We start from the raw sequence: 16203 nt of genomic DNA, 5'->3' as shown, positions 1-16203 counted from the left end.
TGAGGAACACCAGTCCTCCTGGCTATACCAATTTATATCACAACATTTCAACATGTGTCTCTTAAGTTTAGGTTCACAGCTCACTTTAAAAATTAACCTCGGGAAAAAAAAATTAACCTCGGGTAGTTTATTTTTATTTTAATGTCTTTATTGAAGTAGGATGCCTGTCATTGGGCCACTTCTCCTCATCTGCTCAAGGCCACCTGGCCACAGAGCAAGACAACCAGGCTTTGTGGGGAGGCTGGTTTCCCGCTGGGTCAGAGTGTGATTCTGGGCCTAGCCCTGAACTCTTCAAACCTAATCTGTGAGAAGAGGACAAAAACAGCCTCTCCCTTGTGGGGTTTTTTTACAAAGGAGGAAATGAGTTCATGTTTACATTCACTCAGAGAAGGAATGAGCACACACCAGGCCTGCAGAATCTATTAATTTCTGTTACTGTTGGAAAGTTGGGGATGAGGCTTCAAAACAGAATTAATTTTAAGAGTTGGGATTTTTCTAAGATATCTGAGGGTTTCTGCTTCAATCAAGCCCATCGCTAAAACTGCCGGGCAGATTCTGATGGTTGGTTTTAAGTATCTGCACAGAAACAGCCACCAGCAACGATCTGTCTAGGCTTCAATCAGACACATCACTCAAAAATGTGTGACTTTTTGTTATGATGCAAATTCGGACACCTCGGTCAGCAGTGTCTTTAAAAATAAGCTAAATCCTAATTAAAGACCTCACTGAGGTGGATGAGGTCTGATGCAGAGGAACAGAACACATGACTGTCTTGGGGATTAATCGAACTGTAATGGATTCCACGTCGGCTGAGATGAAAGAACACAGACGATGAGAACTGAGCAGCCCAAAGCACTGAGAACAACAGGAAAAGGTGGAGAGAAAAACCCAAGGTTTCACAGAAAGGAACAGAAAGGAAATCTAAAGACAACAGATTAAGTCTAAAGGAGTAAAAGAAACTAAAACAAACACTCCCTGGACAGAAAAGCATAGGGAGAGAGAGATACTGCTGACCAAAACCATAAGGCAGCGAATGGATAGCCTGAGCGTGTTTAGAGAGCGAGGCGCTGTCACCCCTGCGTCCCCGGGCACCGCATGGCATCAAAAGCTGTGCTTGGTTGACTTTTATGCTCCTCACTGCATCCAGGAGCTGAGCTTGTCAGAAGGTAGGACTGCCGTTCCCACGGCCTCTGTTCCCTCTCGGGGACACCTCCTCAGACCCCACGGCATCTCACTGGTTCCGTTCATCAGAGAGACACCTGCTGTCTCCAGCCTGACCAGGGGAGCCTACAGGAGCTGTCAGATCGCCCACTCCCCCCACCCCGGCATCTCCACTTTGCAGCTCCAGAGAACAAGGGCTGGCCTAAGTCCCCGCACCCTCAGCCTCTGGCACAATTGCTCCTCGGCTAGCATTCCATCAGATGCTAAGGTGCACGTAGTGTTTTGGAAAAGACTAAAGGATAGTAAATCCTACCTCTGCTCTGGCTGAAAAAAAAAAATAAAGTTAGTTTTCTGTAAAATAATCCCAAGCAGATCTGGAACTCATTATTATGCTACATTATTATGTTTAAAAAAAGAAAAAGAAAGAAAAAACCCACTGCTTTATTCACCACAGGATGAATAAAGCAGTTGTCCATCAATGGATGACTGGATAATGAAAATGTGGTTCATATAAAAATGAAATATTTCTCAGCTCTAAAGTAAAAAGTGAAGTTTGAAAATGTGCAGGACAGACTTAGAATGTGTAATAAGGTGAGGCCACACAATCTCAGGAAGGAAAACCTGTGTTCTCGCTTGTTGTCGCTAGAGAGTAAGAAATGCTCTCATTCAATGCATGTATCTGTGTAAACATACATACACATACATACATGTGGGCGCAGCGTAACAGAAGACAGGCTAAGGAAAGGACCACAGGTAACAAGCTTAAGTTACGAAAGAGGAGGTAAAACTAATCGTTTTTCCATTTCTAAATTTTGGGTTTGGGTGGTAGATATGTGCACACATGTATTTGACACTGAGTGTGCAAGCTTTGATGTGGCCCTGCACAGCTTCCGTTCTGAATGCCTGTGGAGTACAGTACCTGTACAGGAGCCACTGAGCTGTACAGACACTTGGGTCTGATTGATTTTGGTGGGTCACGTTCTTCCAAGTTTCTTAATAATAAAACGTATACATTAACAGATTTTTCATCAAAATGTAAAGATTTGATGTTTCCATACCAGAAGATACTTGGAGGATGAATGTCCTTTCTGTGGGTCAGTCACACACTTGCGCTTACACCGACAGCCCCAGCCCCTGATAAAATCTTACTGCATCTTGAGCTCGGAACTGGAGCCATGGGGTGTAATTGCCTAAGGTGATTAATTGCCTAAGGTGATGTGCTTCAGCTGGTCCTGCTCCTCACCCCTCCCATCCCCCCCTGACTCCCACCCCACCCTACCCCACCCTATCCCACCCTACCTCTACCCTACCCTACCCCACTTTATCCCACCCTGTTGTTGTAAAAATATAAAAATAAAAAAATATTGTCTTTTACCCTCTAGGTCCTCACTGTGGTGCCCAGATATCTGCTAGATATCTTGGCGGAAACACAGCCCAGACACACTTTCCGACACTCAACCCCCCACATAAAAGAACACACAACACAATAACCTTTGACCCAATTGATAAGATATAATTGCCCACTTAAACATACAAAGCCTGGTACCATCCATCCCTTGAGAACATTAATAACAACCTGCAAATACACAGAGCAGAATCTTTTTTTTTTTTTTTTTTTACAGAGCAGAATCTTAACGTCGCCTGCCATCTTGTCCTGCCACGGCTCCTCTGCCCCTCTCTCCCCGTCTCCTCCTCTTCCTTCAAACTTCTCTCCCGCCCATCCTTCCTTCTCCTCCAATGACAGGCCTCCTTCTATCCTGTACCTGCCCCTCACCTATACTTTACAAACTCAATGGGGAGAAGGTTCTGATCAAATCACCTGATTCCCGAGATTGTGACTAGGCAGCTGTCCTAGAGGCAGTGGAATTAGCATCAAAATACAGATAACTCCAGGGCAAACCACAGCACCACCCTACCTCTACCCTACCCTACCCCAACCCAACCCCCACCCTACCCCATCCTACCTCTACCCTACCCTACCCCAACCCAACCCCACCCTACCCCACCCTACCTCTACCCTACCCTACCCCACCCTACCTCTACCCTACCCTACCCCAACCCAACCCCACCCTACCCCACCCTACCTCTACCCTACCCTACCCCAACCCAACCCCACCCTACCCCACCCTACCTCTACCCTACCCCAACCCAACCCCACCCTACCCCACCCTACCTCTACCCTACCCTACCCCAACCCAACCCCCACCCTACCCCACCCTACCTCTACCCTACCCTACCCCAACCCAACCCCCACACTACCCCATCCTACCTCTACCCTACCCTACCCCAACCCAACCCCCACCCTACCCCACCCTACCTCTACCCTACCCTACCCCAACCCAACCCCCACCCTACCCCACCCTACCTCTACCCTACCCTACCCCAACCCAACCCCCACACTACCCCATCCTACCTCTACCCTACCCTACCCCAACCCAACCCCCACCCTACCCCACCCTACCTCTACCCTACCCTACCCCAACCCAACCCCCACCCTACCCCACCCTACCTCTACCCTACCCTACCCCAACCCAACCCCCACCCTACCCCACCCTACCTCTACCCTACCCTACCCCAACCCAACCCCACCCTACCCCACCCTACCTCTACTCTACCCTACCCCAACCCAACCCCCACCCTACCCCACCCTACCTCTACCCTACCCTACCCCAACCCAACCCCCACCCTACCCTCACCCCATCCGCCCTATCCCCATAACACCCTACTGCCACCCCCATCCTCATCCTTTGCATCTTCTTAAGACGAGGGCTTGATATATAACCCAGGCTAGCCTCAAACTCTTAATCCTCCCATCTGGGTCTCCCAAGTGCTGGGATAGTAGACATATGGCATCATACTCAGAAAGGAAGATTCTTCACACACACACACACACACACACACACACACACACACACACTTGAGGGGTTAGAAATGTTGTTGAACAGATTCCCACTTTCTCGACATTTAAGCTTAACCCCGTCTTGCCCATGTGCTCAGTGACTGTTGGGAGTAGTGACAAGCAGCTGCACGGACAGGAGACCAAGAGACCAGGCATGGGCAGTCAGTATCAGGAGTGGGCCTCAGCAGACTTTAGCAGTAACAGACCCTGTTGGACTAGGCCCAGAGGGTGCTAGGCCCACCCTTTTAGCATGCTCCCCTGTGGTCACTTCCGGACAGTGCTGTTCCTCATGAAGTAAGAAACAAAGGGACAGAGGTTGGGGGACCTGGGCCCCTGGGATACTCTGCTCAAACAGCTGAATCTGCTTGCAAGATGTGTAATGCACCCTCCTTAAGACTGCATCTCACTGCCAGCATCAGTCAAGGGCCAGAGCTAGCTCGGTATGTGGTGTGGTACACACTTCTGCACGTTTGGCCTTTTTCACAGGACAAAGGAACACCAGGGAGCTAGGAGTCATCAGTAGGAGCACAGTGAGTGTGAGCTCACCCCACCTCTGCCTCTGAGGCCTGTGTTCTTCAAACCCAGCCCTCCTTGCCATTCAGGAGGAGGAGAGCGGGAAGCAGTGTAGCATAGCAGGCCTGAGGTCTGAGGAGCTGCCCCACACCAGGTGGGCTGCAGTGGACTCCAGTTAAATATAAATGCTCTCACAGAACACGGCAGCAGACAGACAAGGCCCCTCTGTGTGTAGGACAGAAAGAGAGGAAAACAAGACCACTCTGTAATCATGAGCGATCACAGACCTAAACAAGGACATTAATCACACCACAGCACGGACCACATCCCCCTTTCCCAGCTGACTCAAGTGACCACCCCCTCTTTCCCAACTGTGGTGGGAACCCTGCTTTGTTAAGATGTCCAGCCATAGACTTGCTGCTGCCTTCTGCTAGTGTCTACTGAACCCAGAGGACAGTGAGGCCTCTTTGACCCTGCATTCACCTGGCACAAGCCCAAACCCTCAGACAGGTCCTTGATAACTCTTTGTAATGGAATGTCCCACAAGTAGTGAAAAGGTGTGGTCTGTGTCACTACACCTGGCCAATGTGCGCACTTCTGACTGTCAACTCTGTGCCCCATAGGTAGGCTTCAGGAGGTCTCACCCAATGTCAAGATGGGAGGCCAGGACAGAGTGTGCCTTACAGTGTACATGCTTGCTTTACAATGTTTAAACATTTACGTTTGCACTCCAGGTGGACTCCCAGGGCCCCTACAAGGTGACAGCCGGTGTGTGTCTAAGGCAAGGCTTAAGGTTCTCTGCGCCAGTAGAGACCAGACGCATCTGGAAAAAGACCACTGCAGAAGGATGTATAGCAGAAGGAAGTGGTAAGAACTAGATGTAACTGGACCAGGTGCCAAGGCAGACAAATTGGGACCAGTAATCCAGAGTCCTAGAAAAGCTTTTGTAAGATCAAGTACAACATGTTAATGACTGTGGCTCCTAGTTATGTGCCCATTTGGAGATGGCTATGGAGAACAACAGACATTCCATATGAGAAGGGGCTTGACAGGAGGTGGTGGTCACTGTGAGCTGGGAGCTGAGTGTCCTCGGTTGCCAGTATAGAAACTCCTCAGCTTAAAGAGGCAATGTCAGCTAAATGTCAGCAGAACCCCCCACCCAGTAGCCCTCAACCTGTCCTGATCCTCAACTTCTACCACCAAGGGATACTTAGCCATGTCTAGACATGTTTTGGTAGCTGTAGCACGAGTGGAAACGTGTTGCTGGCTTTGTGGAGGAAGTCAGGGCTGCTGTTCCATATCCCATAATGCCTAGGGTAGCCCTACATCAGAGGATGTTTGGACCCAAAGCTGGTGGTGCTAAAGTTGAGACACTAGCCTAGACACTCACTAGGATGTGGTGTGTGGGCAGCCAGTGCACAGCAAAATGTCTGTGACCTGTTTATGCCTTAGAAAGGTGACGTTGGGAGACAGTTTTCAGAAGTCCAGAGATGGAAACCCAATGTTTAGTGATGTCACACGTTTCCATTAAGGTTATTGTAGCTGGACTTGAATAAATCCTTCCTTTGGTTGCCTTGGAAACAATGAATTAGGGAAAGCCGTCCAGTAGTCTGGGTTATGTGTATTGAAAAGAAAGAAACTTTTGAAAATATCGCACTAAAGAATTTCAGGAATGAGAAGAATAAATTATTCAAGTGCTTATGAATTCAATCTAAGAAGCACATGCTAATCAGAAACAGTGTTTGGGGGCCAAGGGCGAGAGAATGGACCCTCAGCCCTTCCTGTTTTGCTTGGTAGCTCAAAGGCCTGCTTGCAGCTCAAATGAGCAGCTCACAGCTCGGGCCCAGGTCCTCCTAGGCCAAGTTATTACAAAGAGATAAAAGATCTTGTGTATTTATCTCAGCTCAACATGATCTGGTTACAGGCCGCTCTCCCTGGCTTGCTCCCTCTGTCATACACAGCATCTGCTTATGTTAAAATCAACAAAGACTCACAAAAGCTTTCTTATCCGTTGAACCGGAACGGAGACCACAGGCTTCGCCCCCAAATTCAACCAGGCTTACGTGTCCTCACTCAGACAATTAACTCCCCAATTAAACTCCAGTCTGGAAAACAAGGCCACCGAGTCCTCTGAAATGCTGGAGCCAGGGACAAATGGACATGGAGTCACAGGCAAAGAACAACGAGTTCCAGAACAGGCAAATATAGACGCTCTCAGGGCCAAGGAGTTCAAGGAACCTCCAGAACGGTTTATTTTACAATTCAGACAAGTTTTTAAGACTAAGACTTTTAAACTCTTTTTTTTTTTTTTTTTAGGTAAACCTCCCTCCTTTCAGAGGGGAATATTCTCTAGATAATGACCATAAGAAGAGATCAGACTTTACAGTTGGAGTTTAAATCTCAGCTCGCATCCAGACAGAACACACCCAACCAACATGGTTCCATGTGGAGAGGTTTAATGAGAGAAGAAGAGAAGTAAAGGAGGCTGGCCATGGGCACGTGGAGGGATTGGGGGGAGGGAATGGGGGGAGAGGGGACAAAGGGGAAGAGAAGAGAGGGGAGAGGGGAGAGGAGGGGAGGGGATAGGCGAGGGGAAGGGAAGGGAGGGAAGAGGAGCGGAGAGGAGGGGAGGGGAGAGGAGCGGAGAGGAGCGGAGGGGAGGGGAGGGGAGGGGAGAGGAGAGGAGCGGAGGGGAGGGGAGGAGAGGGGAGAGGAGGGGAGGGGAGGGGAGAGGAGAGGAGAGAGGGAAGGGGGGAGGAGAGGAGACAGGAGGGGAGGGGAGAGGAGGGGGCAAGCAGCCCCCTTTATAGTCAGGCATACCTGGCTGTTGCCAGGCAACTGTGGGGCGGAGCATACTTGCCTGTTGCCAGGTAGCTGTGGGGGTGGAGCTTAGACTGAATACCAACAGGGACAATGGCAAGCAAACCGGAGAGTGTTTCTTAAGTACGCTCTCCAAGGTGGGCGCTGGGACTCCACTGATACTCGCTATTGAAAATGAGCTTCGTAGACAACCAGGACTGAGACCTTCATCGGAAATAAGACTCGACGCCCAGACCTGAAAAATCAGTGTGGCGTGATGTTGAAGAGATGCTTGTCCCTATGCCTTGGGTCTCTGAGTGTGTGGGTTCTTCAGAGATACCTCATCAGTCATGCAAATTTATGCAAATCCAGAGTAGAGTATCCTTTAAGCCCTGGAGGAAATCAGTGGTGAGCAAGGCAGCACAGTTTCTACAGCCACAGAGAAAAGACCTTCGGGATGAGTTCTGAGCATGTTTTCCTAAGCGTGGTCAGTATCTGGAAGGAGTTCGGAATCAGCCTGTGGGTGTGAGTGTAGTGTGCTAGCTCAACCTCACTCATCTTCCCGTGGTGACCTCTCGTTTTGGCAGCGCAAATCACTCCTAGCATCAGGCTGTCCCCAAGCCTGTAATTGCAGCTACTTTGCAGGATGAGACAAAGAATCTCAAGTTCAAAGCCACCCTGGACCACTGAGCAAATTAAAGGGTGAACAACTTGGTGAGACTCTATGTTAACATAAAAAGCAACGACGCAAAAAAAAAAAAAAAAAAAAAGCAACGACGCTGGGGGTGTAGCTCTTGCTGCAGGTGCAAGCCAAGGTTAAATCAGAGTACGGTAAAATAATACGAAGTGGGAGCTGGAGAGGTGGCACATCAGTTGAGAGCATTTGTTGCTCCTGTAGAAGACCCAGTTTGGTTCCCAGCACCGACATGAGGCATCACATGATGACCTGCAACTCCAATTTTGGGGGAATCTGATGCCCTCAGGCCTCTGAAGGTGTCTACACAGGTGAGGTGCACATAACCCAGGCAGGCGCACATGCAAACATGTAACTAAAAACTAAGCCAATCCTTTTAAAACAAAATTAAAAAAAAAAAAAAGAAGAAAGTAACTTTCTGGTCCTCCTGCCTGCACCTTCCCAGAGCCGGAGTTAGCTCTGCCTGCCACCACGCTGTATTTTAGGTGGTTTTAGGGATGGAAGGTAGGACCTGCGTAGTAGCCAGACACTCTATCAACTGAGCTACCTCTCCAGGACTACAACAGCATTCTGAAATTCTTACACTTAATGCCACTAACCTGGGCTCTGCCTATGTGCAGTGGAGAAATTTTAACTTCATTTTTGGAACAGCATTGAGTAAACATGACTCCCCTTCTTTGCCCATTGGGGTCCATACTGGAGGCCGTAGCCATCACCCTGTGGGGAACCTGGGGAATGCTTACCAACAGTGGACTTCAGGGTCCTCACACACAAATGAGGCTAGACAATGGTACACTTGCCTGCCACCATGAGAATGCTCCAAAAATTGGTTCTGGGATCTGGAAGATCACATGGTCCCACACCTCACTTAAGATAAGGCAAGAAAATCCTTGGTTAATGGGTCAAAGATGCCATCTATGTGTTCATCTCTTTGTGGGCTCTTTCTTTGCTGGGGCCTGAGATTCTGTAGCTCAAAAGTACCACCGCTAAATTCGGATCTCCACTAGTGACTTTGAAAATAGCCCAAACAAGCAGGTTTGTAGTGTTTAGATCCCACCCATTCCACATTTCACCCCTAAAAGCTGCACCCAGGATTCGTTGCCCATTGATAAGACATTGCCTCGAAATGACAAATTCTAAACTGCTACCTGCCTTGTGGTTCTCTGATCCAGAGACAATCTCCAGGCTTCTGAACACAGGGGGTGGGGAGGGTGGGGGGGTAGGGTGTAGACACCCAAAGCCCTCTCTCAAGCTCTGCTCCCACCCCGCTGCCCCTCCCAACGCTGGCCCCTGGAGCCAAGCCCATGAATCCTCGCTGCAAAGGCTTACCACGTGCTTGCCTCTCCTGGTATTCTTTTTCTCTTGCAGCTGGTTCCATTGGCAGCCTTGGACTTGGCCTTAGAAAACAAATGCAAGAAATTCCAGTTTAAACAAGGTTTTAGTATTTCTTTTAAAGCTCCGGAATCAGAATTCTGCTCCCCAGTATCTAAATGTGTGCACTTTTACCAGTGATTTAATCCCATAGTGTCCCGATAGCTGCCTTACTGTCTCAGCTGTCTAGCTTCAATAAGGAAGGAGGAGGATGGGTGGGTGCCCACGGAGAAGGGTTCCTCCTGTCCCCTGCCCAGGGAGCCCAGGAGAAGCCACTCAACATTTGAAATCATAGAACAAGGATGCCATAGAAATAGGCATATTTCGAGTATGCTCTCCTGGTTTGGGCTACCAAATGACTTCCATAAGAAGACAAAAGGGATCTAAGCCCTAAGCTGAACTCTATTTTACTTAGTGTAGAATTTCCACGTTTTGAGGAAAGTTAACACTTTGATCTTATACACTTTTGCCAAAACTGTAAATATGGACCGTATAGACTAATAAGCTTACAGTGGGGTTTTAATTATTTGTTTACTTGTTTGTAGCGGGGTTTCTCTGTGTAGCCCTGACTGTGTTAAAACTGGCTCTATAGACCAGGCTGGCCATGAACTCAAAGATCTGCCTGCCTCTGCCCCCTCCTAAGTGCTGGGATTAAAGGTGTGTGCCACCACACTCGGCTTCACACTAGGGTCTTAAAATATGCTCGCACACATCTCTGCCCCTATGGTTACTACTGTTTTCATTCCATTTTACAGATGTGGAAACTGATTCACAGACTGTTTGAGTAGTCTTAAAAGCAATGACTTTCCAGGTTAAGTCAAACTTTCTTTAGAGCTATCCTTCCCAGCAGAGAAGATATTGGCCACACAGAGCTACCTTAAGTTTGCTTCATCTCTTAAGATGTGCGGTGTTGTAAAATACAGATTTTGATGATTTGTATAGAGAAAAGAATATAACATACCACACTAACAATTTTGAAATTGTATTTATTTTTATTTATTTGTGTGTGTATGTGTGTGTGTGTGTGTGTGTGTGTGTGTGTGTGTGTGTGTGTGCATGTGTGTATCTCAAATGAGTGCAAGTACACATAGAGGCCAGAGGGGGCCCAGAGGCATCAGAGCCCCTGAAATTGAAGTTACAGAAATTTGTGACCCTCCCAGTGTGGGTTCTGGGAACTAAACTAGGATCTTCTGGGAGAGGGACAAGCCACCTCTCTAGTCTAGCACTGATTTTTAAAATACCAATTGTGGGCTAGTGGGACAAGTCAGCAGGTAAAGGTATTTGCCTGGAAAGCCTGGTAGCTTGAGTTTAATTCCAAAGTCACAGTAGAAGAATATTATTCACAGTAGAAGAAGCCAATATTCAAAAGTTGTCCTCTAGCCCCACACACACAGTAGCACACTCACACACACACATTCACACACTCACGCACACACAATATAAAATATTTTACTTAAAAATCTATTGTTAAAATGCCTGAGTTGTATTAGATAAGATGAAACATGGTATTAAAATTAATACCTAGGTTTTATGTGGCTATTAGATAAAATAACATCTGTGTGACCTGTGCTAGTGGCTTGCATTGTGTTTATTGGGTCACATGCTATGGACCTTGAATTTTTCACCATTTTGTCTTCCTCTCCAAAAGAAAGAGTCTACACTACTTGTGTTTATGAGAAAGTGTCTTTTCTCTCTCTCTCTCTCTCTCTCTCTCTCTCTCTCTCTCTCTCTCTCTCTCTCTCTCTCTCTCTCTCTCTCTCTCTCCCTTACGTATGTGGGGAAATTGAGGCCTAAAACAGTAAAGAACAGAAGTCAAACATTAACCCCAAAGCAATCTCCAGACACTCTAAGAACAAGAGAGCACACTCTCCTCCCAGCGTGACAGGTTGGACCTGCTTTCCAACTCAGCCTGAAGTCACAGAGTTCAGGAAGGTTAGCAGCTATGTGAGGTCCACCGTCCAACCACAGCCAAGACTGCCTGCTTTCATTCTTGCTTTCCGTCCGGGATGGAGCACAGCAGGCTGGGAAGGTGCCAACTTGTGAAGCTTTCACCCAGGGACCACGGATTACTTTTATAGGACTAATACGTAGTCCTAATTCATGGTAATAATTGGTTCCCTTTATCAAGGAGCATGTACTGGACCATGCTGGACCGCTGGAGTTAGAGTGCGCACTGCTACTGCAGAGGTCCTGAGCTCAGTTCCCAGCACCCGGGGTCAGGCAGCACACAACTGCCTGCAACCCCAGCTCTAGAGAAGCGGATGGCTCCTTTTGACTTCCATGGGCACCAGACCCCACCCACAAACCCGTACACAAACACTAACATAATAAAAGAATGAAATTATGACAAGATACACTCGACTTCACTGCAAGGTACAAGGTCTCCTTAACAAAGCTAAGCCGCTCCGCAGTCCTACCACAGAAGGAGAGGCTGCATTTTCTTATTTTCCTATGAAAGGTCCCAAAACAGGAAATAGTTCCTGAAACAGGAGCTTTTCCGCAGGTCTGACATAACAGGGCAGGACATGACAATGAAAACCACAGTTCACTGAAACTTCCTGCTGAGCCCCAGGAGCGCCCATCCCCGACCCCGTCCCCATGCAGGGCTGGGTATTTCCCATCACCGCTTATTTGCTCAATGCGCTTGCGCACAGGGAAGCTTCTCAGCCTCACTCCTCCCCTGTGTGACGTCAATAACCAGCCTTTATAACGATCCAAGCGTTACCACTTGTGCCCAGCCCTCAGCTTGACCTTTTCGAGTTCTTCCAAGTTTTTCTCGTATTGATCTTTCTCTCTAAAATCTTCTAATTCTTTCCTGTCCCTTGAAAGCTTACAGACGAAGGGGTTATGGCGCTGGAAACCATACTGTGGGATTGGCGAAGCTGGTTTTTCTCCGCAGCCCCTCCTTCACAAGGATTAAGTGTACCTAGGTTGTGTCCCAGTGATGGGCAGCTGTCTCCACACCTTTTAGGATCAGCTAATGACAGAGGGAACAGACTTCAGTCTAAATATAAGCTCGACTGTTAGCTCACCAGCTCCTGGCTCCTCGTCATTGAACATTACCTTTCTTGATTACTCATCGTGTTTGATGTTCCTAGTGCTCCGGTTCACTGTGGCAAGGTGGAGCTGCTGAAAACCCAGATGCTCAGATTGAGGTCCCTGCTCCTCAGCTGTCTGTTTTTGGCTTTGAACTTGAGTCCAATTGCTCCATGAGGTATTGGGAGATCAGATGGGATGGCTCCTAAAAGCCCTTGCTGCCTATAATTCTCTAAACCACGAACATCTTAGATCCCTCTGGCAATTAGTTTTCACTTCTCAAAATGTTGATTTCCTGTGCCTGTAACTCGCAAGCTCTGTGGTGACCTGTGAGAAGCTGACTGGCCAGGTTCCCTTGCAAGATATTTATGGTGATTGAAGCCCATACTCCGGGGAAATGCCCACGTTATATTATAGGTACAACAGAGTTAAATAATCTTTTTCATATAATTGAATGGGAAGGAAGCTAATTCACAATGTGGTCATTTCTAGGAAACAAGTTTGGATTGAGTCAACATTCAGTTGTAGAAGGGAGCTCATGAAATTGTACGTTTTCTGTTTTGAGATCCCTAACAAAAGAGAAGCACCCCATCCACCCTCCAGTGTGTCTCCAGAATTGTTGGTCATCTCCAAAACATGTTTTCCTGTCTCCAGTTCTCTCTCCCCAGGACATTAAGCACAGGACAGGCAGGTAAACAGCCTTAACACCATGTGTACATCCTGTCCCCGGTTACAGTTCTCCCAGCTCCCTGAAGCCAAAGAGATTGAACACAACCTATTCAAACCAGCAGGTCAAAGCCACCTACATCAGACCACCACGGTCCTAGGCAACCTTTCTACTGAATGCTTCCTAAACCCAGTGCCCAGAGCTCCCATACACACCCAGAGCAGCCAGAACACTCCACACCACATTCTGTCCAGGCCACTTCTCTCTCAGAAACACCCCCATCACCTGAATGGCTCTTCCACTCGGTCAAACCAGTGCCAAGGCACATTATAAATAATAAGGCTTTCTCTTTCCTTCCAAACCCCACAAGCCAGCATTGTCTTGAGTGTGTACAAATACAAAATCCTTTTCTATAAAGGACTTTATCATCTCGGATTTATACATGTGCCTGGAATACTGAGGGTCAACTATACAAAGTCAAGAGGAGATTCTTCTCCAACTAAATGAATGCAGGGTGCTGTGACCACACAGGATGAACTACTGGCACTATTAATCCTCAAACACATGCAAGGAGCACACAGCAATCACTTATTGGGGTTTGTTTTAGGTTTCCCTTTTAGTACTAAAGTCAACTGATTCAACCACCAAACATTTCAGATACTCTGACCTGGGAGTGGCTTCTTTTCTTAAGCAAGAAACATGGAGTCAACCTCTCTATTCCCCTCCCTTCGCCCCTCCTCATATATCCATTATCTGCTGAATTAAGCACTTGCCTTCTAAAGAAATATGGGTGCTCTATTATAAAAATGTCAAACAAGAGGAGATAGAAACATAAAACAGAGAAAGGAAGGAAGAAGGAAGGAAGGAAGGAAGGAAGAGAGAAAGAAAGAAAGAAAGAAAGAGGAAGAAAGAAAGAAAGAAAGAAAGAAAGAAAGAAAGAAAGAAAGAAAGAAAGAAAGAGGATGAAAGAAAGGTGAGAAGCCAATGACAGGGCAGAAAGAGCAATGGCTACCAAACCCACTCAGGGTTGCTGGCCCACAACCAGAGTGGGGTCAAGGGGGACTTCAAGGCTCATGTGGATTGCCGGGGTGTTTGGGACTGTATCTGGGACTCAGTTCCTTGAGAGGTGGGTCTTGTTTTTATATTGGAAGGTGTCTCTGTTGAAGACAAAGTCTGCTTCTCATCAAATGCGGATTGAGCATCTCTGACCACAACATCATTCAAAATGCTCCAAAATCCAAAACACTTTTTTGAGCATTGATACCACATTATGAATGGGAAATTCCACAGCATGAAACTTTATTTCATGAATAAATGAATGCTAAAGCAATGTGTAGGACTGACGCACAGGTGAACTCACTGAAACGGAGGCAGCAGGTGCGGGGCATGCGCAGATCTTTACAGATAGAGCTGAAAGGAAAAGCGGACCCTTGCACCCATCCCTAACCCAGGAACTAGCTCCAACTAATAACCACTTGCAAATGAAAATTCAGTTTTCCCAAAGGGAGTCTCACTGGGGAAACAAACTACTCTTAAGAGTAAGCGGCCAACAGAAAACAAACTCAACAGCATCTTTGAAGGTCCCTTGTCTCATAATGTCATGTAAAGGCTTTTTTGCTCTTCTTAATTTTTAGAAAACCCTACAGGTCCTTTGAGTATATATTATGGATTCCAGGTTTGTGTGTTTATGAGCTTCCTGAGTGTGCACACGAGTGGGTCTCCGTGGTTGTCTGTCTCTCGTGAGGTTTCTTGGGCTCCTTTCCTTCTCTTTGGTTGTTTTGTCCTATTCTGCGGTGCTGGTATCTGTTTTATCTCCTTATACTTTATTTTACTTTTGTCCCGCAGAAGCCTGTTTGTCTCCTAATGAGAGACAGAAAGTGGGCGGACCCAGATGGAAGGGGAGGGGCGAGAAGCTGGGAGGAGTTTAGAAGCAGAGGAGATCATGATCAGGCTATGTTCTACAGAGGAAAAAAAAATCTCTTTTCAATCGAAGAAAAACGAACGCTACGCAAACCCATCTTCAGGCTGCATGTATACGTGGTCAATATGAGGTATAAAGAATTTCACATTTACACTTGGATCCTACCCCCAAGATATCATTGTGGATATACTGTGTACATATCTACATGTTCCAAAATCAATAGAAGTCCAAAATGCAAATGCTTCAGATTCCAAACATTTTTAAATAACAGATGGTCGCTCAGTCTTTGCATTAAAGTTTAGAGCCAGTCCCCACTGCTCCATGGGGAAAGTGAGGACCACAAGGCTGAGAGAAAAACAAACACAAATTCCTGGATCTCTAACTTCATGCAGCACCCTGGGACTCTCAGGGCTTTGTTTCCAAGGCTTCCGGATGCTTAGAATGCTAAGTTTATGAGCCCCACCCTCACTGTAGCTCATGAAAACATAGATTCCTCCACCTGCAACCCGCCATTGCTGATGCGTCCCACTGGGACGATCCCTTGCTCCTCAACCTAATTCAGCCCTTGCAACAGATATGCAGAGTCCCTCCTCTCACAGCCCCTGCCAGCTGACCATGAGCTGGCTCAGTGGCCTGTCTATGACTCTGTTCATCCAACAGATGTGTGAATGGGAGGGGAATGGCCTGGCAAAGGCTGTGCCCAGCCCAGGCGACCCCTCCGCATAGATTTGCCACAATTTCAGGGATATGTTCCAAGGGAGCAAGGATACATTCGAACCTGTCATATTTTTTTTTACCCCTTTTGTTATTTCTAAATGTATCTGGAAGCTATTAAAAGGTTTGAAAACATGTAAATAATATTTCAAGGTAGCTATTACAAATGGAAATGGAAACTGCCCCTGCCCCCCCCCTTCTTTCTGTTTCTTTTTTAATGATTTGGGAGATGGGACGTGCATGCTGGGGAGTGCACGTGGAGGTCAGAGGTCAACTCACTTTGTGGAATCACTCCTCTCCTTCCACTTTTAAATGTTTCCACCCATGTTGGAATTTCCTGTTGGTTTCCTCTTTGAATATTTTTCCTTATAGTTGCCTGATGTTCAACTGATTTTATATTTAGTAGTGATTCCCAGAAGACCTAGGAC

General features: G+C 47.2%; 1 protein-coding gene and 3 long non-coding RNA genes across 6 annotated transcripts in view; 3 read left to right on the top strand and 1 right to left on the bottom strand.

Annotated features, from left to right (window-relative positions):
• Positions 1-7072, top strand: part of LOC120097108 (uncharacterized) — a 20920-nt gene extending 13848 nt beyond the window's left edge. Inside the window, exons 3-4 of the long non-coding RNA XR_005494351.2 lie at positions 5308-5440; positions 6890-7072. This is a non-coding gene — a long non-coding RNA (uncharacterized LOC120097108). The remainder of the gene's footprint in view (positions 1-5307; positions 5441-6889) is intronic.
• Positions 1-16191, bottom strand: part of LOC108352943 (uncharacterized) — a 23405-nt gene extending 7214 nt beyond the window's left edge. The window contains exons 1-2 of one of the 2 annotated variants that reach the window (XR_005494353.2): positions 16055-16191; positions 9396-9463 (exon numbers count right to left, since the gene is read on the bottom strand). This is a non-coding gene — a long non-coding RNA (uncharacterized LOC108352943). Of the gene's footprint in view, positions 1-9395; positions 9464-11854; positions 12151-16054 lie in introns of those variants that run through there. The other variant, XR_005494352.2, reaches the window with a different exon arrangement.
• The window catches only part of LOC134482155 (uncharacterized), a 175220-nt gene that overhangs the window by 94481 nt on the left and 64536 nt on the right, over positions 1-16203 (top strand). The gene's annotated exons all lie outside the window — the stretch shown is intronic.
• On the top strand, positions 7358-10409 carry LOC134481991 (uncharacterized). Of its 2 annotated transcripts, none has more exons than XR_010057957.1 (2): positions 7358-8377; positions 10193-10409. It is a non-coding gene; the product is annotated as an uncharacterized LOC134481991 (long non-coding RNA). The 2 variants fall into 2 exon arrangements; XR_010057958.1 differs by having other exon boundaries at positions 7358-9501.

This window comes from Rattus norvegicus, chromosome 15 (genome assembly GCF_036323735.1).
Source record: "Rattus norvegicus strain BN/NHsdMcwi chromosome 15, GRCr8, whole genome shotgun sequence".
Classification (NCBI taxonomy): domain Eukaryota; kingdom Metazoa; phylum Chordata; class Mammalia; order Rodentia; family Muridae; genus Rattus; species Rattus norvegicus.
The sequence above is the reverse complement of the archived record's forward strand: the minus strand, read 5'-3'. Positions and strand labels throughout refer to the sequence as shown.